This window comes from Haliotis rubra, unplaced genomic scaffold (assembly GCF_003918875.1).
Source record: "Haliotis rubra isolate DU_JTF1 unplaced genomic scaffold, ASM391887v1 Scf1469, whole genome shotgun sequence".
NCBI classification, from domain to species: domain Eukaryota; kingdom Metazoa; phylum Mollusca; class Gastropoda; order Lepetellida; family Haliotidae; genus Haliotis; species Haliotis rubra.
In genome coordinates this window covers 61,281-88,224 of record NW_025765413.1, presented here as the reverse complement: position 1 = coordinate 88,224, position 26,944 = coordinate 61,281, and the positions used below count along the sequence as shown (strand labels likewise).

Sequence of the window (26,944 nt, the reverse complement as noted above, 5' to 3'; positions counted from 1 at the left end):
TATCAACTTTTATGCATGAAGTAGTTGTGGGAATCTTTGACATTATATAGATTACACTTAATGGGGTGACGGTTATTGCCTTGAGTGATCTCCCATCTATTTAGCTTTCACAGCCCATGGTCAAGGCATCATTACATCGCACCAGAAGCGTCCGGATTTAAATTTAAGACTGACGGACTGACTGAGTTTAGTTTTACGCCGCTTTTAGCAATATTCCAGCAATATCACGGCGGGGGACACCAGAAATGGGCTTAACACATTGTGCCCATTTGGGGAATCGAACCCGGGTCTTCGGCGTGACGAGCCAACGCTTTAACCACTAGGCTACCCCACCGCCCCTTTAATTTAAGAAGTACAATTGGCATTGTTCAAGGAAAAAACATTTCAGCGTTTTCATTTATTTATGTCAGGTTTCTTAAAATGTCAATGAAAGGGTTGTCACTTTAGTGCATTTAACAACACTTTGGTGCATTTAACAACACTTTGGTATATTTGATCGTACGATTACATACGTCTCAGGACGTACAAGGTAGCACCATTCGGTGTACATTACATCCACCCATACCCGCATCAACAACCTACATCAAGTGTTGTAAAACCTTAAATGTTTGTTTTTCAACAACCGCAAAATGATGGTTAATAAGAATGTGTATGTTTAAAGCTGTTCATAAACCCTCAATTTTGTAAAAATTATATGCAGAGTCAAACACCGTTATGTCGATGATGAACATATCTACGTACATACTTCGAGTCATTCGAAGTTTGACACAACAGCAAAATGATGATTAATAAGAATTACGCAGGGACTAGATATTTACTTCCAGACAACTGTGCGTTCGACACATCGAAGTTGTTTGACTGATGAAAAGGATGAATTACCATCTGCGAAAAGAATGCTTTTCAAACACAAATCACGTCAGTTGTATCCAACTAACAAGATTCATATTGATGAGAGTGAACCTGTCTGGGGATTTGTCATTCCATGTATGTAAATACCTCGCACGCGTATTTCACCTACATAGTTAGTTCACAATGAATAATTTATAGTTGTTTAGTGATTAACTTGCCAACGTATCCTTACACTCACGAAAATCAATTCGTGTGTTTGGGTTTGTAATAAATTAACTGACAAAAACACTCAGTTAGTCAGTGAATAAAAGGCTGTACAGTAACTTATAGATAAGTAAAAAATAAATACCTGTATATTCTTCGAAAAGAGGATGAACTAATGAAATATAAATGTAAATTGTAACTTTTAAAAGCAAAGATAAGCGTTGACGAGAAACACCCAGTGCAAGAATGTTTAAGTGGTCTATGACGTCAGTGATTGACACTGGGGAAATTGTCTCGTGTCATGTTTTCAGAAGAGATAGCGCCACTGAAATCCAGTAACAACTTTATCGTCATGAATACATGACATGTTTTTTTTATAAATAACAACTTCATTTTATTCTTTATACGACGTTTCAGAGCTAATTCTTGCTCCTTCATCCTCCTCCTATCGTCAGTTTAATCAGTAAATGAGATTATCTGTAGGTATAAATGCCGACGTTTTTTTTAAAGATTTGGGTGTATTCAGTCTGCTTTAGTAAACAAATTTGACAAATCAGCTGTCCAAGTAATCAAACAGCGATTTATCGGTTAATCCTTTAAACGATGTTTTACAACCTCAGCTCTTCATTTCTCCGCGCATTCGCGTGTATATTACATAATACATCAATTTTATTGTATTTTATTATGTTTTATGGTCGCAAATGTTATAAGCATATTTCAACTAGTTCAAACAAGTCATTATTTTATTTAATATATTTATCATTTTATGTATCTATATTACAGAACCGTTATCGTACCTCTCTGAAATTATGTATATTTTACAGTTTTACAACGTGTCTCTTTGGCCTATTGAGGCCCTGCATTATTATAGGCTACATAATAAATTTTACCTTGTATTTTTTTTTTTTTTTGAATCGATTCTGTGTTTATTACAGGAATAACTGATGTTGAATTGCTCGTGATAACTTTTGTTTAAAAACCAAACGTTAACTGACATTCAAGCTGTTAGTGAAGTGTTGGTGTCAGTTGTGTACCTCACGCACTCACTGGCCAAATATACTATTTTCTATACAACTGATCTTGATATTTCGGGCAGCATGCTGGTAGTGATCTTCCTCAGTCCCCCGCGAAGGTGTAGATCCTCGTTTGGGTGAGTTCCCGCCCCGGGGTCTTAGAACTAAGGCCGAGTTCAAACTCCCAGACGGCATTCGATACTCCAGGAGTTCCGGCAGTGAGAACGCTGTTAAAAATGTCAACCATGTCCCAGAGTTGCTGCCCTTCTCTAAAAACGCTGAGGGTGTTCCGCAACTCTCCATTAATAACATACGGAACAGTCTGGAAAAGCCAACCAGACAACCGGACACTGTGGTCAAGCAGAATAAGCTCCCGAATCTGGACGGGCTGACCATGGAGAAGATCAAACAAAAGTACGGACCCCCCGGGAACAAGCCCCAGGCCAAAGCGAGGAATCCACCCCAGGGAACTGACGAACACCATGTCTCCCCGGATCTTCAGAGGCCCCCGGTCGGGAAGAGGATGGCAAAGGATGACCATTAAGTGACTATTCAAAAGGGTAAACAAACATACCCGCAACAAATCCTAACGTCGAAGTGGCAACATGGGTTGTACATACACCAGAGGGTGCTGCAAACAATGCATTTCGACTTTAACAAGACTTTTAAACAAGGGAATGGATACAGTGTAATTTAGTTAGTCAACAACAACAATAACAACAGCAACAACAACAATAACAAAGACAACAATGCGCCTAGCACTATGTGAACATTTTACGGATCCAAACCAGACGTAGGCGTGATAAGCGAACGATTTAACAACAAGGCCATCCTACCATTACGATAATATATTGTTGTTATATTGGTCAGATTGACTCTGTATACTTTTCGTTATTTGCTTTCAGGTGATAGAACACCACCACCGCCACCAACAACGACCCCGACAACAACCAACTACAGCGTAGGATGTGGCAATTACAACAGAGAAGATATCAACGTGTTTCCTTTATAAGTGTTTCTTATTCCTTGGTGACGATGTATTTTCAACCAACTAACCAAAATACTTCAGTGACTTGAACGAAAACTGTGTTTCTTGACAGTTTGAACCTGTTTTATACGGACTTTCCTTGAAGATGTTGTTCCATAACCCCAAGGCATCTACAACTAAGTCCCATCCCCTGCTTATTTCATATATGTCGACCTCCCCTGTATCTTTTGAAAAAATATCTCATTAAAAGTGCCAGTGGTTCCAACGATGCTTGATGACAAGCTACAAGATACCTGCACGTTTCGCCAAAAAGTTGCAAGTACTAAGTCACAGCATTGTTTAAATGAAGCCAAAGAAAAAATCTGAAGGAATGGGAAGAACAGTTACCAAATATCTTCCGATGATCAGTTCTGGAATATCTCAAACCGTATCCAAGATATAAGAAATACTGCTTAGTTAGGATAATTAATTCAGTTTCACTTTGCCATGTTTTTGAGCATCTTAGGTATAGGTAGTCAATATGTCTATTTTTTGCATTATTATAATTATTTCAAAAAGTACATGTCACATCTTTTCAATCATAAAATCTTTCATACTTTGAATAGCATTCTAGACATTCATTTTCAAATCCAAATTCCACCTCAAAATATATTGGACCACAAATACAGATATATCACAAGGTAGCACTGACTGGGTATAACTACATTAAACAAAATATACCAAAGACATTGCACTGTGAAGAAACGTACAGCGACCAAAGAGGCTATAAACCCTTCTTATGCATGAATTGGTGCCAACAGAAGATGAGATGGGGTTATGTTTGTTTTTCACCAGTTACACATTCAGTTTACATATATGGTTACTTCTTAGAAAATATCCTAGAGAAAAGATTCTGTTGGCACATATATTTTTAACACTGGTTGTACAGCTCTACGTACAGCCATCGAAGCCCCATGGAGAGCTGGAATACAGTCCCTTAGATTTAGAAAGATATACTGTCATGGTTGTAATTTTAGGGTGACACGTAATTCATTCATTCATTCATTCATTCATTCAATCGTTCATTCAAACTTGAATGTATAAGTAATTAACCCCAGAAACGCCAAGTGGGAACCATTGTCAACTTTATGGTTTACAACTTCTCTATATTATGAGAAGGGCGTTTCGATACAGATTCTTGTACTGTTGTAAAGCAGGAATGATCTGTATCGAAACGTCGCTCTCACGAAATAAAGAAGTTGTAATCCATAAAGTCTGTTTATATTGTACTTCCCAACTTCTAAAATGCCAAAGAAGTTATCACTATTTATGCCTGTAAGAAAACGGGCAAGTGGATGACGACAAATAAACCTGTAAAGGTCTGTACCATCCAACATAAAAAAAGAGTTGTAATTTTTGCATTGTACGCAATTAAGTTAACTGAATGGTCGCTGCTGTTTTCAGAATATGCATGGAACATCAATGTTATGTGCACGTATTTGCTGCATTATAAAGGAGAGTGAGTGAGTTTAGTTTTACGCCGCACTCAGCAATATTCCAGCTATATGGCGGTGGTATGTAACTAGTATACTAAAGTAACAGATGGTATATACACATTTACCTAAATGGTTTGTTATCATTAAGACAATTTATCAAAAAGGGATTTATTTACGGCTTACAATAATGCGTATTTTAACACGACAGGTCAACAGACCTATTTATCAAAGAAATAGGATCCAAAACAATCTCAGTCATCGTATAACTCACGGATCAGAAATAGAAACATTATATAATCAGACTATAACACAGCGATATTTCTTAATAACGGTATTTGATGGGATTCCACCTCACGTTTTACCTGGTTGTTTCGGATAAGAAGTCAATTAACAAGCACCTTTTGGTACACCTATCAGTGTTCAGAAAGGCGTGTAAAAATGTATATTATGTTGTCATTATAGACGGTAAAACAGACTGTTGTCAACTCCGTTGCATCAGCCAGTCTTACGGCAGGTAACAAGCACTAGGTGACAGTGTTAGACTGTCGGGTAATCTGTCTCACAGTCCCTGAACCACATTATTGTCCCTACTGCCAAGCCCTCCCTGCAATTTTAAAGCCCTAAATGATGCAGATCTAGATTTCCTCAGGTTCTGAATCTCCCATCTCACTGGGGCTGCTTTCCAATTGTTACAATCAAAATTATATATATTCAGAGCCTATAGGCGTTAGTCTAGACTGTCGGGAAGTCAAAAATCGGTGCCCCTTTAATCCTCTCAATGCTGCATAATGACATCCCCAAATAAAACTTGCAATAATTATTCAACAAGTCGGATTCACGTGTCATTTGAATTATGTATGGAATGCATTAATTCTCAGCTTTCTAAATATATAATCTTCAATTAGTTTATATACTTTAAAACGAAACGCCCGCGAATTAAAAATTTGTTCGCCAAATTCTACGCACACAGCCACAAATAACGGCCATTGTTAACTTCGTGCACATCACGTCGAGTGGTGCCCAGTCTAATATTTTCTTCATAATGAAATATTTTTTTCCTAATTTGATCAATACTTTTGTTCTTTGGTGAAGAGAAAACACTGAAGTTTCATATTTTCGAAAAAATAGTAACTTTCGGTTTAATTAGTTATAAACAAAAACAATCTCAATGTTACATCACCGATTGTATGAAATAGGAACGATCATGGCAACGGCGGTAAACAAACAACTCCACATGCATCGTGATACCGAAAAAATTGTGCCATCCTTTTGATAGATCCAAATTATTTTCGCTGGAATTAATTACATGGTCTGATTCGGTGTCTGTTATTGTCTTTGTAAAACAATTATCATATTTATCGAGTTTATAATGATTTTTGTTTGACAAGCCTTCCGACACCCATTGTTGACAGCCGTGGGTGACGCGTAAGGGCGTGGCCAAACTCGCGGGTTTTTTAGGTGACAAGACACGAAGGATGTTAGAAAATACCCGTTCATAATCAGAATCTGAACTCATATAGATTCTAAGAAAACGATTCAATACCTAAATAATACAGATTATGAAAAATAATCACAATATTTGTAATTGTACCCACCCTTGATGAAACCGGAACCACTGACGGCATGGCACCCATGGAGGTAAAATATACACACGCGTTGGAAAACGACCATTGATACATTTTCTAAATTGATTCAAATTTCAGTAAAATCCAAAATTTATAGTAGAATTAACTTATTAAACACCTTCAATGGGTTATTGTTAGCTATTATCAACTGTAGTTGTCATTTCTTTCTTTTGTTGTATATTTTTCGCCTCAATATTGCCGTCGGTGCGTAGATCTTTATTTTTACAAATTCAAAGTCTTGCTGTCGATAATTTTCAAATAATGACTTGTTCTTACACTGGGAGATATTATGAAATGTCAGTATGTCATCATAATATATACATAATATTGATATGTGTCTATCGTCACATGAAGGACAATTCTGATGATCGAAGATGTAATTCTTTTACCTTTCACAGTTACGGATGAAACCAGATCTAGTGTAAAACTGTGATATACTGTAAATGGATTTCTTAAAAATTGGAATGACGGGATAAAAAATAGTCGTCGTCTACAGGTGTGAATGCATTTCACTCAAAATCGGTATTTATTTTAGACATTAAAACAGCTAAACAGCACACCTTTTGTTCTCCAAGTAGGAGCGAAATTGAAATAATTCTGTTGCTTCAAAAAGCAGAGCTTTAAGTTTTAATTCTACCCACTAGTTTTTCACACTGTTTGACGTGTGTCCATTTAAAAAAGAAGAAGACAAAACTGGTCAAGTGACCCAGTGCATGGCTCGATTTAGCATTTAGAATTTGCACTGGTGCAATCTAAAACTGCAAAATGTAACCTCATATTTATACCTACTTGCACACTGTGAATGTTCATATTTTGCTGTTGAAAACCAGACTTCATCTGGGAAACAGACTGATGACCCAAACTGGCTTGGAGCACTGATTACACCGACAGTGATTGAAAGAATTACCCTTGTTTTCATGTCATGAAATTTTATGAAGTAATATAAAATTGTCATATCAGATCCAGAATAATTTTGTTGTAATGAAGCTGTGAATCAGCAATATCAAAGCCAAAAGTAATAGATAATTATATATTGAGCTGGAGGTGCAACCTGTTTTTGTCTGAGGCTTCAAGGTAATCGTGTAGGGTGGCACCAGGGGCATATAGGTTTCCTTTCCTAAAATCGAGCCCTGCAATAATGATTTTGTTGTTGTCCAGTTTGGAGCTAATTCATTGAGAATTTAATTTGGATTTGTTATTGCCATATATAGATATAGATATAGATATAGATATAGATATAGATAGATATAGATATATATAGATAGATAGATAGATAGATAGATATATGTGGCAACGAAAATATCAAATACATACAGACCCTAAATGAAAGAGTGCTCAGGTTTTGGCATTTTTTAATTCAAAGAAGACTGTTCTTGACATTTTTTTGTTTTATGATGGCAGAGGCAATTTTACATAGTATAGTAATAGGAGTATATCACTATGAGACACTTCAGCAAACAGCAACAATCCTTGAAAGTTCAGTAGACTAATTTCATATCATGTCATTGCTCCAAAACTCAGAAAAAGATACTAAGGTAAGATCATTTCTATTTACGTTAATTATAGCAGAATATGAGGCCTGTTGACTTTTTAATCAGGGACTATATAATTTAATACATGTATGTGGTCTCTGTTTTCATCAAATGATAACATTTTCTGATAAATATACTGTTACCGCAACAGCATAAATGACACCAGTTAGTTGTGATTGAAAATATTTCACAAAACAAAGACGTACTGTTGAAAACAAAAATAGTTCATCACCCATCTGTATTTCAGGTATATTTTAGCAAGATATTGTATAGAAACAAAATACACAAAATAATATGAAATATCTATCCATATATTTTATGGTATAGTTGTATTAAAAGATTATGTAAAATTGTTAGTTTTCCACATCACTGAAAGACAGTAATTGAAAATTGATTACTTACACTTTGCTAATGCATTGATAGATCCTTAGTGTCTTTACCCATGACCATTTGGGAGAGAAAAATACTAATCATAATATTAATATTTAACATATAAAAATATATGAAAATGTTTAAAGTTGTAACCAGCTGTGAAACATTAAGCATTACAAACATATCATCAGTATTCACCAAGCATTTTACTTCATGGCATATATTCATATATGTAATTCAAATAGTTCTGAAGTTAGACTATAACCTTGGCATACACGTAATATGAACACACAATTTATTAAATCATCCCTAATTTCACGTTAAATATAATGGATACTATAGTTTAGTATATAATATAATACATATGCATCATGCATCATATTTTGTCACAATAAGAAGAGCATGAATGTTATTTTGAACACAAATTGTGTCTCACGCCCATTTCCGCGCACCTGTTGTTGAGGCCGATGTTTGTAAACGTTGTTGCGTAGAACAAAGTGAAAAAACAAACAAACTAGCATCAACATGCCTCACAATTATATGTTTCTTATGTGCATATTCAGTGTAGAATAAAGTGGTGGTCCTAATATCAACAAATGTTCAAATAAAAGATACTGAGAAACTTGCATGTGGAGTGTTGATCGACTACTGTTTCCGGGTCACGGGAGTATACACGGTCAAACTGGTTTCGTGATATGCCAATTATATAGTCAAAAACACAATGTTTTTTTTCCTATGATCTATGATTAATCATTCTAAATAGTGATTTGTGTTAAATTTGGGTTTGCCAGACGAAATATCTCCAAATTTACTGTTTGTATTCAATAACGAAAGATTTTTACCAGACAACCCTTGTCTGTGACATCACATCCGGTGACCTTTGCACTTACCAGAAAACAAGTTAGATTTCGCGATCTAAATTTTCGTTTCCCTCTGGTCCTATTAAACTGAAAATGATACTTGAAACACTTGTAGAATGGGAAATGCTTCAACTTTCGCCAGGGCTTATACATGTAAGTCCTGAAAGCTTTGTTCTTATCAAAATAGAAATATTTTATGTACGGGTTGGACGAAGCGCGCCATGTTTGTTTTTCTTACGTGTAACACGGTATAACGCTGGTTTTCTGTGGGCTTGTGTCGAAAATAATGGACCATTACACTTGAAATCAGGATTCGTGAATATTCATAAATCACGTATCTTATTCTGCAATTTTCATGACATAACACATTGTATAAACGTAATAATGCCATTTGAATAAAATATGTGATGACATTGAAAATACGATTTGTTTACGGCGAACGTTTTCGATTATTTTTTTTAGAAATGTTTTTTTAATGTGTCGTCGCGCTGATAATTGCCTATAAAAATATACGCATTTGAAGTCAAATAATTATTAGATATCGGAAATACGAATATTGAAATCGGTTTGCACTAATTTAACGATTTATTCAGGTTCCTTATATGAAACGCATTCCACTGTCAGTCAAGTAATTCAGGTAAATTCGGGATAATTAAGATTATTTATGTTTGCCTTGTCATTAACTTCTTTCTGTATGTTTGAAGTTATCAGGATATTTTTGGATAATAATGTTCATTTTTCTATCTAGTATTAATGTGCGAAATATCTTTTTAGTTGTCCCCTATTTAATGACACACCGACTGTTTGAAATCACCCACCCTCTTTACAACGTCTTATGCTGAAATTAATTCAGCAAGCTAAGGGTTAAGTAACTGCACCTACTGACCTGACTGTCTTTGATTGTGGAAATCGCGTTCTAGGTACACGCTTTGTCTTTTGAAGCATAGCTTAACAATCATGGGAAAACGTCTATTTGCAAGTTCATATAGAGGTGCATTTCAAAAAGACAGGAACAATGCAATTTCTTTAAAAAATAAATATTTACGGACAACATGTTTATATATTTGTATTTATTTATCTACAATGTATTTTGACCTAACTGCATTCCATTTTGAGTTTCATTAGAATCATTCACATAAAGAGTAATGACATAGCTAGCCGGTAACCCTCCATTACCCCTACATGCCACTACCCCTACAGCTTATAACAACATAGTTTACGGTCTGTTGCACTGTTAATCAACTGCCTGTTACCTATTCCACACAATGGACTAATCCGTGTTTTGACGAGTCCTGTTAAACTCCGATATATGTCCATAAAACAAATATTTACATTAATATGGATAATTATTGGCAACTTCTTGATTCCAAGCCTGTTGATTATTGGCGAAATATTCGTAGTTTTTCTGTGCAGTTCGCAAAAAAAACAACCGCGATAGCAAACCTTTTGGGAGGATTATTAACGAAGTATTCGCAACTTCCCCGAGGTCCAGTCGCATGTTCAATGCAGAATTTTATTAAAAAAGCCTTTAATGCAGCATATTTTTACATTACTCCGACAAATGCCATATTTGTGTACTTCCCTGCTGCCCCGTTAAGATCCGGGTTAGATTTGGTCTTCCAGAACCCATTTTTGTCGTATAAGACGACTGACGGGATCGGGCGGTCAGGCTCGCTGACTTGGTTGACACACGTCATCGTATCCCAATTGCGTAGATCGATGCTCATGATTTTGATAACGGGATTGTCTGGTCCTGACTCGATTATTTACAGACCGCAGCCATATAGTTTGAATATTACTGAGTGCGGCGTTAAACAACAAACAAAGAAAACTTCCCTGCTCAACACTAAAAAATCTAAAAATCTAATCTAGAAATATCCTTACCACCGAGTATAAGTCCTGGGCACCTGGAGTCACACGTTCCGTTGAATGTTTGACCAAACATGTACGTTCTTGGTAACTGTACACCGCCAGTCTACAGCTTTTTAACTGCCTACACAAATTGTCACATTGGAATCTGTTTGAAACCCTTGTTGCAACTTGGTTCCATCCCTCCAGAAGCCTGCCGCCTTGATTCGCAGTGCTGAAAGTCCATAACAAAACCGAAAGAAAGCCAGAGCTCTGAAACCTAACCATTCTGGTTCAGTCGCGTCGGAACTCACGCCTGGCAATCTCGTAGAGGAGACTGCTGTATTGATCTGAAGCAAGTATTTAATCAATGCTAAAATATTTATAGCAGATTGTATTGGTACTTTAGAGCTTATGTCATCTTCATCAACCAATAGGGGCGGTGGGGTAGCCTAGTGGTTAAAGCGTTCGCTCGTCACGCGGAAGACCTGGGTTCGATTCCGAACATGGGTACAATGTGTGAAGCCCATTTCTGGTGTCCCCCGCCGTTATATTGCTGGAATATTGCTAAAATGTGGCGAAAAACCACTCACTCACTCACTCACTCACTCACTCACTCATCAAACAATAGTCGACTTTGAATATATAATCGATCTTTTAAACGTACAACTACAACTTATAACGTTCCCGGTGGCTATAATCGCAATAACAATAACAGTGGATTGGATGCATAATACATCTGGAGTGAGTGAGTTTAGTTTTACGCCGCTTTTAGCAACATTCCAGCAATATCACGGCGGGGGACACCAGAAATGTCATAGAACCCCACGCCCCAAGGTCATGCTGTTAGCACAAACAACTTAATGTACATTATAACCCCGGATAACCCAGGCTGTCTGTGAGGCGATAGAAGGTTAATAGTCAGGCATATGACTTATCCCATCGAGTACCCATTCACTGCTGGGTGAACAGAGGCAGTTTTGAACAAATTCGTTTACCTAAGGTGACCACATGTGTCATGTGTGCCTGACAGAAGTCCTAGTAACTTTCAGGGCCCGGTTGTTCAATACTCGGTTATCTTAACCGCCGGTTAACCGCCGGTTATCTTAACGCATATTTAACGTTCGGATACCTAACGGCCGTTAAGGATTAACCGGCCGTTAGGTATCCGAACGTTAAATGCGTTGTTCAAAACATGGTTAGCCATGCCGTTAGCTAACGTCACTGTCAAAGTTAACAGCGTGGTTAACGTCACTTAGCTTCCATATATCCCATAATTCCGTTTTCTGTTTTCTTCCGGTTTACCAAAAATGGAAACGGAAAATGTCGCCTGCACCCCAAGGACAAAGAGAAGTCGAAATATCTCTGCTGACGAAGAGAATTTAATCCATTCAATGGTTGAGGCCAACTCTATAGTTTATCATGGGCATGCGAAAGTAGCGCTACGAACGTTTTGTATTGGAACACAAGGTTCCAGCCGTTTGCATAATATATATTTTAGACATATGATCCCAGCTCTGTGTGGGACTTACTTCAATTCCGACAACAGAAAAGACATTTTAATTGAAAAACTATAGCACAGCCATAGATAAAATATGATGAATCCATGAAAATAATATTAATATTAGAAGCATGTTGTCCGTGGATAAACAAATGTATAAATATTACAAACAGGAGTTACGCTTAGACGGCTACAGTCTTAATGAATCTTTGCATTCCCACAACACCTATCGCTCACTTTTCACGCCTTAACTTGTCATGACTGTATGGCCAAGTCATTGAGATGCTATCAATATCATTTATTAATTATTTGCCAAGTCTGTCAAAAATTGTAATGCATGAACAAACATTGCCAAATCTTTTAACATCAAACAATATAGATGTTTTGAAAATAATACCATTAGCTTTTATCTGAAATATGCATTCAATGCCAATAGAAACTTAATATGTTACTAGCACCACGTGCAAGTAGATCACACTGTAATTGTACTTGAGGCCTTTGTGCCAACACTGCTGAATAAAACCGATCTATTATCCGACCTTACTGTATAATGAATAATACAGTATACTGTTACATGAATAATACTGTACAATATCGTCATTATCTGAACGCCTTCATAGACGCATATTCCGGAAAGATGTCTTGAAAAACATGAAGCTGCGTCTAATTTATAGATGAACATAATTTCCTCGATACTCATCAATCAGGTGAACCTCCATTTAGTTCAGTTCACAAGTGACTACAGAAAATGCATAGATAGTTCTTTTCAATGTCTTCAAGGACGGAAAACATGTATTATATTTCATAAGTGTATTATAGAACGCTGCAACGATTCGGCAGCGAAATACTGTTGTGCCATTGTATTCCTTATATGAACCTATCAGTGTATAACATTAGCATTCAGATATTGTTATAACATAAGTTAAAAATTCCAAATATTATCGTGTAATATGACAAGAGATAGTGTTGTGTTCGCTGTGACAAAAAGGTTTCCATATTCAAATATAACATTTCATCAAAGTGACTACGAAGTAGGCCTGCATATCATTCACAACAGAAATAGATACATAATAATGTTTTGTTTATTTTCCTACACATCAGTTGCGAGAGCAATGTTTATGCTAATAAAGTTTTCGTCAATTTATATAGCATTTTAAAAAGATGATTTGCTTCAATTAAAACATTCGAAGAATGAAAAAGAATTAGGCCTATTGCTGAAATGATTAGTAAAAATATATTTAAAATCCATCTGTGGGAAGGGATGCCAGACGGACATATCAAAACAAAATCGGATAATTTCTTGGAGTATAGACTTTCAAACTTTGAATAGGGAAGACAATAGCTTGTCTTTTTCATTTTTGACGTAACACACATTTACATCATTGAGTGAGTGAGTGAGTTTAGTTTTACGCCGCACTCAGCCATATTCCAGCTTTATGGTGGCGGTCTGTAAATAATCGAGTCTGGACCAGACAATCCAGTGATCAACAACATGAGTATCGGTGTGCGCAATTGGGAACCGATGACATGTGTCAACCAAGTCAGCGAGTCTGACCACCCGATCCCGTTAGTCGCCTCTTACGACAAGCATGGGTTACTGAAGATCAATATTCTAACCGGAAATTCACTGGGTTTTACATCATTGGTATTGTCAGATTAATGGAGCATAGTTTTAATGAGTGTAATTTATCTGTGCATGAGCAGTGAGTAGTTAAGTTACAGTAGCAGCAGGAACAAAACGTTCGTTGTTATAACGAGGAATGTAAATAATGGTGTTACTCTCTATATTGGTTAAACAGACGTAACTTAAATAGCTTGAAGTCAGTTTTAATGTCTTATTACCACCTTTTGAAGTTTACTATAATAATCTCTGTCAAATCGTAATTGAATATTCATAAAGTTGACCCGAATGTATTTCTTACATTTCCGGGTACTCGATTCCGATTCGGGTAAGTACATGCGGGTACTCGATTCCATTTTTTCCTACTCGTCCCAGCCCTAGTGAATTCCTCATACATTTTAGAATCTAATTACAACTGGTCTTTGTCACCAATACCAAGTGTCCAGATAAACTTAAACGAAAGATATTGGGGGTGGAAACAAATGCTGTGCTCGAAAAACAACACCTGTTTGAAATGTAAACAAAGAAAATTTCAGACTTTACACTGTGTAGCATTTTCTCAAATTTTCAGACACCCATTTGCATGGAAAGAACATAGTAGCAAGAAATAGGAAATTAAAAATAGATACAATACAGGAATGTGATGTGTTTAGACGAAACTGTCAAGTTTCTGTGCTGCGTGACGCCATGACTGACGCAAAATCACGCAGACTGACGTAAAATCACGCAGAACGACAACGGAATTAATCGGCATATCTGGCTTCTTCTCTTTCTTAAAGTAGGAGTGTATTTGGCAATTTCTCTGAGGTGAAGGTCGGTAGAATAAGAGTATACACAATCACCATATCCCGCCCATTACACTTTCAGTATCATAATGTAATCGTTCGGATATTTTTTCATGAAACTAATTTGATTATCTACATTTAGCCTTGTTCAATATCATATACGTGGGTATAGGGTGTACGTGTTTTATTCTTTAACAGTGTTTGTTTGAATAATATTTACAGAAGAAATTCACACATTTAGTGTAGTAAAGCAAATATAAACCTTTACACAAGTGTTAAAAGATGAACGTAGGCATCATGTACTTGTACAACATGTATTTTAGTTCCTATGATGTGCATAGTTACAGTTTCGTATGTAACTCTTCGTCAGAATAATTTCCAATATCGAAGTCCAGTCCACGATACACCCTATCCTTTCTTTGCTGAACTGGCATCATGAAAGCAGTGTTAGCCATGAACGCATTTGCGAGTTAACCACACTGTTAAAACGTTAGCGGCGGTCCTTGGGTGTGTTAACTTAACGTCACGTTAACAACCTGTTAAAAGTTAACAGAGTTTTGAACAACAAGATAACCCTCTGTAATTAGGTAACAGTCGGTTAGATGTACTTAATGGCTGGTTAAAAGATAACCGAGTTTTGAACAACCGGGCCCAGCCGTCAAGCTGCCAAACATGTTCACCCATCCAAGAACTGTCCGCGGCCAAAGTGATTAACTTCAGCTGATTTACGACCTGGGCTCTATGCACAAGACCACACAATATCATAATAATGCATTGTCACAATGTCACATACTTGTGTTCCTGAGATCAAGGTGTCATTGAATAGTAATAAGGTAATGCCAGGAAACGTGGTAAATTGTACTGTTTACGCAACTAATAATGATACATATATAACTCGCTTAAAGAAAACCTGGAGCTCAAAGCTAAATACTCGAAACAAGGTCAACGCCACCAATACTTTTGCTGTGCCAGTCCTTTCCTATTCCTTTGGAGTAGTTGATTGGATCTTCACCGCCTGACCAGAAGTATCATGTCTGATAACAGAGCCCACCACCCTCGTTCCTCTCTTATATCGTTTATATATGCCAATCAATTCTGGAGGTCAGGGTTTGATTAATGTGGAGGCACTTCATGATAGAATTTTATTGTGTACTTTTGCACATATTTATTTATCGGATGACCCCCTGGTGATGCATGTCAAGACTCATGATGAAAGCAAGGAATTCAACAGCTATTTTAAGCATGCCAAGGTTGTTGGACACAATCTGAAATTTGAGGCTGATTTTGTTGATGGCGATGTACTGCTGGACGGTACAGCGATGGGAGTAAACCAGATTCAGTCCTTCACCAAGACTGCCCAGAGTCGGTCATTTGTGGAGAGGATTTCTGAGAGACCATTGCATCGTGTATACATGCAGTGTATGGAGCAGAATAGCAATCCAATCGACTCCTTTGCCTGGATGAAGTCGGCTGCTCTTAAATGTGAAACTGAGGGGACAGGACCAGTCACTTCCCATTCGCAATCGCCTAAATGTGATTCTTAAAGAAAATGTTTGCATGAAATGTCGATTATGCAATGAATTTACAGAAACTGTCCAACACCTTGTCAGCAGATGCCCTTCCTTGGCACAAACAGCATATCTTAAACGACATGATGGCATGGCACGCTGCTTCTACTATCGTCTTCGCCATGCCTGTGGCTTTGACTCCGAGGTCCATCTATGGTACGACCCTGAACAAGGGCGAGAATGTTTAATTTCGCTCAGAATTCACGTTTTGTGGGGTTGTAAATGAATGTTTATAAGTATCATGACACAACATTTAACTCATTGTGGCTTAATTCGGCTAATGTAGAGCGATATTAAGATATCTCTCCCATGGTTGAAGAAACATTTGGCCCATGGACGAGAATTTCTACTTTTGCTGAAAATTCATGTTTTTTTCAGGTGTGGAGGTTGTAAATGAATGAAAGCGTGTTTCTAAACATTTGAGTCCACAATGGGCGAAACCGTCTGACGCACTTGCGAGCAAAACTTGTTTCACAAATTTGTGGCTTGCGAAAAACATCTATCTATGTGAGTCTATAACTATCATAACACTTGACAAAATTCTTTCTTGGTTTTATGGTAACCGATTCGAATTGCCTCATATTATACTTACGATCAAATTTCATGGAAAAATATAAATCATTGAGGATGAACGTGATTTATTAATGAAACAAGTGTCAGGAACATATACACATATATTGGAGATCACTTTATGTCTGAGGGCATTTGACATGTTGCCAAACGTCTAAATAAAATGGTGTGTATGTGGAAGCCAGTCTGAGTCAACTTAGGCTCAGTATTATACGTTACACTGCTATACTGAGTCTAACAAATCCCAGTAGAAGGTCGCGTCAGCTAACCTTTTGAGTTTTCGTTTGTTGAGAGATCAGTGTCAGCGACAGGGGATGAGAAAATCCCAAAACCATTTTGTAAGTCCGGCCGAACCCTAAAATAGTAGCCTTTGTCTGATTGGTTAAATCCGATCGGTCGTCTCGCGTTTGATTGGACGGTCATAGGTCGCTCAAAGGTTAGCTGACGCGACCTTCTACTAAGGTTCGTTAGACTCAGTGTATAGCAGTGTAACGAATAATACTGAGCCTTAGTTTACTCAGACTGGCTTCCATATACACACCATTTTATTTAGACGTTTTGGAACATGTTGATGGTATATTTTCATTTGGCCTTTTTTGTATTTTCACAACTGAAATCCTTTAATTTCAATCTTCAAATTTCAAACAGAAAACAATATCACCGTCTGAGTCACGGGCGATTATAATATCATATATGAAGAAAAAACGTATTTTCTACGCAGATGAAATTATCTTCTGCGTACATGAGGGTATCATATATGAAGATGAAAGTATCATCTGCGAAGATGTTGGAACTATTTAGGCTATGGCACTAATACCCTTCCATACATACCTTAGTAAATCTATTTACACACTAATTATAAATACCTTTGAGCAGAATCAATATTACAAATAAAATGATATGCAGACTCAATCGTCTTGAAATATATCATTTACATAAATATATTATTTACATAAATAACTTGGAAACAACGAGTTCAAAGGCACCTACAAAATCTATATACACAGTATTTTCACAAATGGCGCGGAAGCATGTACAAACAAAATTACGCAACAGACCTTTAGCACAAAGCGACCCATATGAAGCTTTGAGCGAGTGAGTGAGTTGAGTTTTACGCCGCACTTAGCAATATTCCAGCTATATGGCGGCATGAAGGTTTGAGGGCTTTTTTTGTGGGGATATTTTAGAAAACATCTATTGTGTCCTCCTCTTCCTTTGGACAGACACCTGAAATATTCAAAATCAAAATCACTTTTGACATCTGTCAGGAAGAAATTGAACAAGAAACACAGAACATCATGAATATAAGTCGGAAGCAATATGTCGAATTTGTCTTTAGGATCCGAAATTGGAGCAAGGGCTGTTTCACTTAAACATTAGACCCTGGTGGAACTGTTCAGAATTCTAAGAGTGAGTTTAGTTTTACGCCGCAGTCAGCAATATTCCAGCTATATGGCGGCGGCTAGAATTCTAAGAAGAAACATGTCTGTTTTGTTGAGGCTGGGAATATGCCGAATATGCATCTATTCCCTGTATCTCAACTGAACAAATGAATCGAATCATTTTCACATCATGCTTGTTCACATAAAGCTCATTTGTTCAGTAGGGTTTCAGTGAATGGAGGAAGGATGAAAGCCCATCACATGAACTTAATCTCAACATGAGTCACAAAAAATGCATGTTAATACAGGAATTAAGTTATGAGTCTAGATTATGTTAAAAGTGAAAAGATACAGTGCATATATTATACATAAAAGTATGTATTCACGAACCTGGAACTTCCAGGATATGTTTCGTTGACTTTCCTGAAGTGTTGCACACAAATATTCAGGTAATCTCTTTTCTTCTGTTGCAGCAGCATTGTAGTCCTCAAAGTCCTTGAATTCTACTTCAGGATGAACTGTTGTGGACAGTGACTGTAAGTATCGTTCCCAGTCATCTATTTCAGAAGGCTTAAAGCGAGCTGATTGTTTCCATTTTGGAAGATCTCTGTTCATGCCTCTTCTAAAAACATCGATGGTAGTACAGAGTGGCCTTACAACAGACAGATGTACGGGTTCATACCTGTCAGGTTCATTGGTATATCCCTGTATATTTCATTAGGTAGAGGCCAGTCTTTGTAGGCCAATGTAAGCTGGCTGCCTTTTATGTAGATCTAGAAAACATGGGGGATGGAATGTCCTTGTAATGCATCGCATCATGAAAACATGGCTCTGAAATCCAAGACCGGAGTAATTTTGAATGGGAGTTCTCAGGCCGATAGGCAGATTTCAAAACCTCGAACAATTTGCCAACAGTTGGAGCGGACTTGTGGTGGAGGGCCTGGGAAAACTTTGAAAACATCTGGTCTATATCTTCATGCGTATGACCCACCATGAGGAAGTTCAGTTTACCTAAAAGGAATAATGATTCATCTTAACGATGACAGAATTTCTGAAATGCATTATCCGTCAGCTGAGCTTCATTGAAGACTGTCTGACTGACTGACTGAGTTTGGTTTTACGCCGCTTTTAGCAATATTCCAGCAACATCACGGCGGGGGACACCAGAAATGGGCTTCACACATTGTACCCATGTGGGGATTCGAACCCGGGTCTTCGGCGTGAGGAGCCAACGCTTTAACCATTAGGCTACCCCACCGCCCCTTCATTGAAGACATTACATGTTACTTTACTGCAATTAATATAACGCCTTACCTTCTTGATCATTTTAGCTTTACGAGATATTCGAGGAAATAGAGCATTGTGGCGTTCTTGTTATCCTTAGGGCTGTTGTCCCCTTGTAGGTACAACACTTCTGGAAGCCCTCCTTTACTCTATGAAAAAAACGTGTCATTGAATTTTACATCGGTTGAGTGATAACAGAACGTACTACAATGAGGCCATGCTATCAAATATGGATGCCGTGGCTTGCTTAATCATGAATGAGTATTTAAGAATTATTAACTATGAGTTGGACACAAGGTCTGCATTGAATTCGAAATGAGTGTAGGTATTCAATTCATCACCCTTCGTTGATTGCTCGATTTGTTCGTTTCAATTATGGACAGATAGGGGTGTAATGTCTCGAATGATGTAAAGAATGATCAGAATGGTTTACTTTTGATTGATGACAGATTTATTTTCATTGATGAATACAAGTGTACATCTGTATCTTTCTTGGCTAATATATACCAAACATGATATATTTGATATATTTTCCTCACCTGTGCTGTCCTTTGGAGAACTGTAAGAAGGACTGTGCAGGTAACGTTACAGTCTCCAGGCAGTGCAGAGTTCCACACATAGGCATAGGACTTGTCATTACCATGATCCAGAACGCCTGTCACATGATGCTTGATTCGGGTTAGAACAACATCAGTAAGAGGGTGAAACATGGATTTGTAGATAGTATTAATTTTTTCTTTCATACTTTATTCATATTTTGGAATAACTTTACAGAGAGATATAATTATGTAGTATTAATTTCAGAAGTAAAATGAACCGAAGTTACCGTTTAAAGCATCAACAGAATAGCTTCTTCATATAAATATGAATAATGAATACGTGTTGATTTGCTAAATTGAATATAGTAAACAGAACGCTCATAAACGTTTTGTATATGCTTCAACCTAATAACATCCATTCTGAATTGGAAAGTACATAGAATTTAAAAAACGTAATTCACATCAAGTATCAATCTTCCTTCTATGAACAATCGAAATCTCGGTAAACATAAATAATATGCCTATGTATTTTACTAATCTGAAGCGTCATAAAACTTGTTGATTCTTACATACGTTGACATCTACTGTTAGGATCGTTTGATAGTGCCTATGTGCCTACATAAACTGACGTCCAAAAAACCCTTTACAACAGATTGAAATCGACCTGGAGGAAAAACTACAGAAGATAGACGCATGAAAGAAATTTATTGAAAAGATCACAATGTCAACGTAAAGAACACTGGAAATGACAATCATACACCGTCTAATAATGTTGTCACAGCAACTCATATTGAGGTGGGGGGTCAAAATCGAATGTTCAAAAACTGCACAGGAACGAGAGCACACGGAAAATCCCCCAAGTTCTAAAACACGGACCATAACTAACGTGTGTGGCCTCCCCGTGCCTCAATACACGCAAGAACCCTCCGACGCACAGAAAAAGTTAGTCGTCTGATGACGTCACGTGGTATACGTTGCCATTCTTCTTGAAGGGCCTGGATGAGCTCTTGTCTGTTGGCTGATGGTTGTGGTCGCTGTCGAACACGCCGATCCATGGCATCCCAGAGGTGTTCAATCGGTGACATGTCTGGGGAACGTGCCGCCCACGGCAAAACGTTGACGTTGTTTGCTGCCAAGAAGTTCTGGACGATTCGGTCTACATGGGGCCTGGCGTTATCATGCTGGTAAAGGACACCACGTGGCTGCTGTTGGAGAAATGGAAGGGCAGTTGGGCGAAGAATCTGGTCAATGTACCGCTGAGCTGTCAAGTTTCCGTTTACGATGACCAATGTCGTCCTCTCTTGTCCCCAAATCCCGCCGCAAACCATAACACCACCTCCAGCATACGGAACGACCTCTTGAACACAACAAGCTGCCGTTCGTTCACCCCTTGCACAATACACACGTTGTCGACCATCAGCCCTGTATAAGAAGAATCGACTCTCGTCAGTGAAGACGACTCTCTGCCAGTTAGGTCGCTGCCATAGTCGTACATTTCGGGCCCATCTCAATCTTCGACGACGTGTTTTTCAATTTTCGGTGACCATATTCTGCATACAACATTGTTGCGTTTGGGCTATGTATTTCACATTAAATTTGTTTCACCTGGTGTTTTTTCAGTTTTCCATTTTTTTAGGTTTGACAGTTGTAAAGTTTTTTTGGGACGTCAGTTTAGTGTGTTTTGACAAACAACACATTAACATTAACAACAGCATGCAATCGAATAACAACTGGTACATAATCGGGAGAGGCCAGTTGGGGACTGTTTACAACAAATGGGACTGGTGGTGAAGCCAATAAACAAGGGGGAATAAGTTGTAACAACAAGCAGATAGGGTGCTTTGATAGGGTATATGGCTTGAATAGTTCTTCATATGCCGGTGGTATGTAGTATCCTGGGTCTTTATTGATCAAAGATTTATGACGGCGGATTTCGATGGCTTCATAAAGTTTCTTTTTGTGAAGTCCTGGTTCTTGGTGGAGAGGATTTCGCATTTGTCAAATTTGATTTGATGGGTAGGGACTTTCTGTTGGTGATCTAAAACGGCTTATTTGCTGTCTGCTTTGTCAGTTGAGATTTTATGCTATTTTAAACGGGGATAGGATCATAATTAAAACTCGCGAAAACACCCCGTTAAGACAAACTACAAAAAATAGCATTTCCTTGAAGACCCATGTTACGTTTGGGGGTATTGTGGGGGTACATACGGCATTACGACGGCATCATTTATATGAAGAACTCCATGTTGTATTCTTCAAGGAACTTTGGTATGAAAACATATATTGAGCTTCCCAAACCAATGCATGAAGGACATGGCAGGTTCGCGAGGTTACTTTCTCTTGCTTTTAAACATATCGATTCATGAAATGATTTACAGCGAATTGCCGAATGGGCAGAAAATGGCAAGTATCTTTTAATCCCAATAAGACAGAGTCAATATGCTTTACTCGTAAATTGCAACCAACTCCAATGCCGAACCTAACCATGAATTGTAATGTCATGAATTCCGTACAAGGCCATAAACATTTAGGTCTTATACTTCAGCATGATTGCTCATGGAATGAACACATTAACGACTGTGCTGAAAAAAGTTGCACCAATGGTGAATTGTCTAAGAAGTCTCAAATATCGTTTAAACCGAAAAAGATTAGAAACCATGTACAAACAGTTCATATTACCAGTTTTTTATTATAGCAGTCATATATGGGATAATTGTACTATCCAAGCAGATATACTTGAAAAGCTCAATCTTGATGCTCTAAGAACCGTGTGTGGTGCTGTTCGTGGTACCAGCCATCATAAAATATACAAAGAAACTAACTGTCACCCGTTGTGTCGTAGAAGGTACCTTCATAAAATGACAATGTTTTACAAAATGGTTTATAACACTACGCCAAGTTACCTTAGTAACCTTGTTCCGCCTAGAGTATCAGATATCGTTGGTTATAATCTGCGCGGTGTTTCAAATCTTCAGACTATAAACTGTAAATCTGTAAATTATGCGAGGTCCTTTCTTCCAGATACTGTTAAATTATGGATTTCATTACCAGCTGAACATCGAGATTCAAAAATGTACTTTTAAATGATTCTAATATCTACAGTCATTGTTACTTAAATTTCTGTAGCAGACTTTATCAAATCATACATTCTCGTCTCCGACTTGAATGTAGTGACCTTAATGCGCACAAATATGAAAGATTTATATCTCCAACATTATCTTCCTCTTGTGGCCACAACTATGAAGATTCTGATCATTATTTCTTTACAACGATATACGTCAAATTATGTATTTTTATACTAAAGATTTGACCTAAAATCAATTTTGTTTGGAAACCAAAGCTGTTCCTTGATAGTAAACAAAGAACTTTTAATTTCAGTGCACTTGTTTATAAATTTAACAGGCAGATTTGATCCAAAACAATTTCTTCATATGACATATACTGTTTAACAATGATTGGCGTTATTTCTCGTTTTTGCAACATTTATATATCATTCACATTGTACATTCATCATGACATGTGTACTCTTCCTTCCATTGTATCCCGGAGCGGTATTCATATAAGCTTATGCTTGTTTACCAATCCGGTTCCTTTCTTTAGAAATAAATATGTTTAAATCAAATGAAATCGGATTGGTGAACAAGCATTATAATATATAAATATATACACACTTGACATCAAATACAAATACAACTATTCCCTAAGTAGTCATAATTAGAGAGTTAGTTCTGTGTTTCTAACAAGCCATTGTACAAATATATATCAATGGAGGAGGTGCTGGAAGCCACTAGACTGAATATGAGGATTAGTCTAAGTTCAGTTTGTGTGACTAGGGTGATTTGTTACCTACATACCAATAGCTATTATTTACAGATCATCAATTAACATACTGTTCAGTTGTTGTTGGATCATCATGGATCCATCACTACCAACAACACCAGGACAGTTATAGGAAATGTGAACAACGACATCAAAACTTTACTCACCTATTCAAGAAAGTCGTATTTGAAGTGATAAAGTTGGTATATAATATTGTTCTAGAAACTGTATAAGAGCATGTGATAAGCATATAAAATCGTGTTCTTCTATTAAAATTGACAATTTTTATCTGTGGGGTAAGCCATCCTGCTATGTTCACAGCCATGAAACACCATCCACTTTTCTAATGTTATGATATTAAGAAACTTTGTCAACCGTAAAGAGGTGACATTTCATCCTGGATTAATTAATTATGGTTATATATAAACATTATCTCCTTCACAAGTAACCAATTTATCAAAAACAGGCAAATGATCATAAAGAGTCGTTCATCTCTCAGCCTCACTTATGTAATAAATTGAAGGCATTTATATTATATCATTGGAGAACTCCAAAATGATTAAATGTACATATTGGATCAAATGACACCCAATACCATTCTCATAATTATAAAGATTGAGTAACCCAATTGGTCATCATGAGGCGCCTCCCAATTACAGCCCAACAATCTTTATTAACATTGAGCATTGACACTCTTAGACCATAGTTTATCACAAATGCCATTTGCCTTAGAGATCTGATCAATATGGTAAAAAAGGAGAATTTGTGTTGTGGTTTTTATAATAATCTATGACAAGATTGTTTTGTCTATATATCACGAAAATGCTGTCTGATGTTCCCTTCTCCATCATCCCCCACACAAGAAGTGCGTTTTTGTTGTTTTGTCCTCACTAACTCGAAACGCTTACTTTGAGGTTATGGTATCATAAACACGCTACTTATAAAGAGATCTCTACTTGTGTACTTTACTGTTATGGATCATGCATATTTCTCCACTGATTTACCCTACTGTAGTAGTACATATGATCACCGTGACATGAGAATGTGAATATAATCTAATGTACTTCTACCTTGAAAATAGAAAATGATAAGACTAAAACAAATCTCACAATACCCATTTCCCACATTCAACTCAAATACATGTATAATTTACTAAATCTTAGTGGTAGGATTCAATAATAAATATCGTCACCTCTAGTCCAACATTAACCTCTACTTTATGACAAATATTTTTGTCAATTACCGAAATTAACGTAATGCATACTTACGTTTGAAAAGGTTAGTTCTCACTATTTCAAACTTCAATTAACTATTTTCATAACTCAGCGAGCAGCCCCAACCCTCCTGTCTTGTTAGCAGTTGGTTGTCTATTTCAGCACGGGCTATATTAATATATCACAAATGTTGTCCAGATCTATCCTCTACGAGTTTGTTACCTTTCAAACCCATGTTGTGTGTTACCTTTACCTTTCTTTTTGTCCTTGTACATATCGATTTGAGTAATTTGTCAAACGTGAATCAAATTTCAAGATGTAAAACATGTTACCATTTTAGTTTGTGTTGCATTCAAGTATAATAATGCATGTATATCTGTTCTGCCCACCACTACATTGTCTTTTCGAAGAACGCATAAAGATGACGGTTGACATAGTACAGTACAGGCAGGCAGTGGGACAGTTTGCAGACAAAGCGCACATAAAAGATTTGATAAATTTTACGGCTCTGACATACCTCTCGAGATTTCTTTGTCTATATAATCCTGCAGTGAGTATCTTTATTTCAATCCCTTTATTGTGCCGTGGGGACGCATCCCCACCGGGACCTTTATTCATGCGGATCTGAAAATAATCCATCTGAATGTTTGAAAGAAAAAGTAGACACATAGAAATTGAGTTGGGCACCAATGATGTAATATGTCTGACCGAAACATGGATACATTCGGAGATAGATAACAAAGAAATCAATATTCCTGGTTTTCAAGCGCCATTTCGTTAAGATAGAGAAAGCCGAGGCGGTGGGGTTGTAGTGTTTGTTAAAGATAATATGTGTGCAATGCAAATGGATGATTTGTATATAACTAGGCTCGAGGCAATATGGATAAAACTTATAAATTTAAAAACAAACATATCCAATAGATAAATTCTATAGAGCAGACAGAAGTGAACTATAATGGGATCTTATTGACAACAGCTTTGCAAATGCCGTGGATTTAAATATGTATATTATCATTGTAGGAGATTTTAATTTAGATCTATTGAGCGAAAATTAACAAAAACCTAATTACTTAGAAGCTGCATACTGACTCAAGCAACTAGTGTCTGAACCCAGGCGGATCACTTCTCATTATCGTACATTGATTGATTTCATATTTGTCACATGTTTTAATAAAGTACGGAATTCGGGAGTGCTGGGTTCGATATGTAGTGACCACTGTCCGGTGCATGTTAACATTGAATCAGATATACAGAAAGAAACTTGCTACAAGCGGAAAATTTATGCTATTCTCGAGCGAATATAGAAAGCATGAAACAAAACATAACTGCCATTGGTAATAAGCTAACGGAAACTGAAAGAAAAATCGACCTGATAGCATCCCAACTAACCGAAGATTTTCTCCATGTTTGTGACGCGAACATACCAAACAAAACCGTGATGATTAGGCCAAGAAACCCGTTATGGATGAATAATGAAATACGCTCACTTATTAGAAAGCGTAATAGGCAACAGTGAACTAACCGTCCGCTAGAATGACAAAAATTCAGATTCGTTAGAAATAAAGTAATATCGTCTGTACGTAAAGCTAAAAAGCAGCACACAAGCAAAATCGATATCACAATAAGTGAATCAACAAAAACTTTGTGGGAACTAGTTAAGAATTATTGCATAATAGATCGGCAAAAAAATGTGTCATACAATTAATGATGATGATGTTCTATACGATGATTTGAACGATAATACAGAATTTATGAATAGCTATTTCATCAATCAATCTAAAGTTATAGAACCTGATGACGACACACACCCCTCACCCCACTCCACCCCAACCCCCCTCTTCTTCTTGCGCGTTGTAATAGTCGTTTGTCTGATATAATATTGGAGATTGGGGGAG

The 26,944-nt window shown here is 37.1% G+C and overlaps 1 protein-coding gene and 1 long non-coding RNA gene across 3 annotated transcripts in view; one reads left to right on the top strand and one right to left on the bottom strand.

Annotated features, from left to right (window-relative positions):
- LOC124269706 overlaps positions 1-26,944 on the top strand; it is a 95,080-nt gene that overhangs the window by 31,457 nt on the left and 36,679 nt on the right. The window lies entirely within an intron of this gene.
- On the bottom strand, positions 3,076-3,302 carry LOC124269710. The gene is made up of 2 exons (XR_006896584.1): positions 3,215-3,302; positions 3,076-3,129 (listed from the first exon to the last, which is right to left on the bottom strand). It is a non-coding gene; the product is annotated as an uncharacterized LOC124269710 (long non-coding RNA).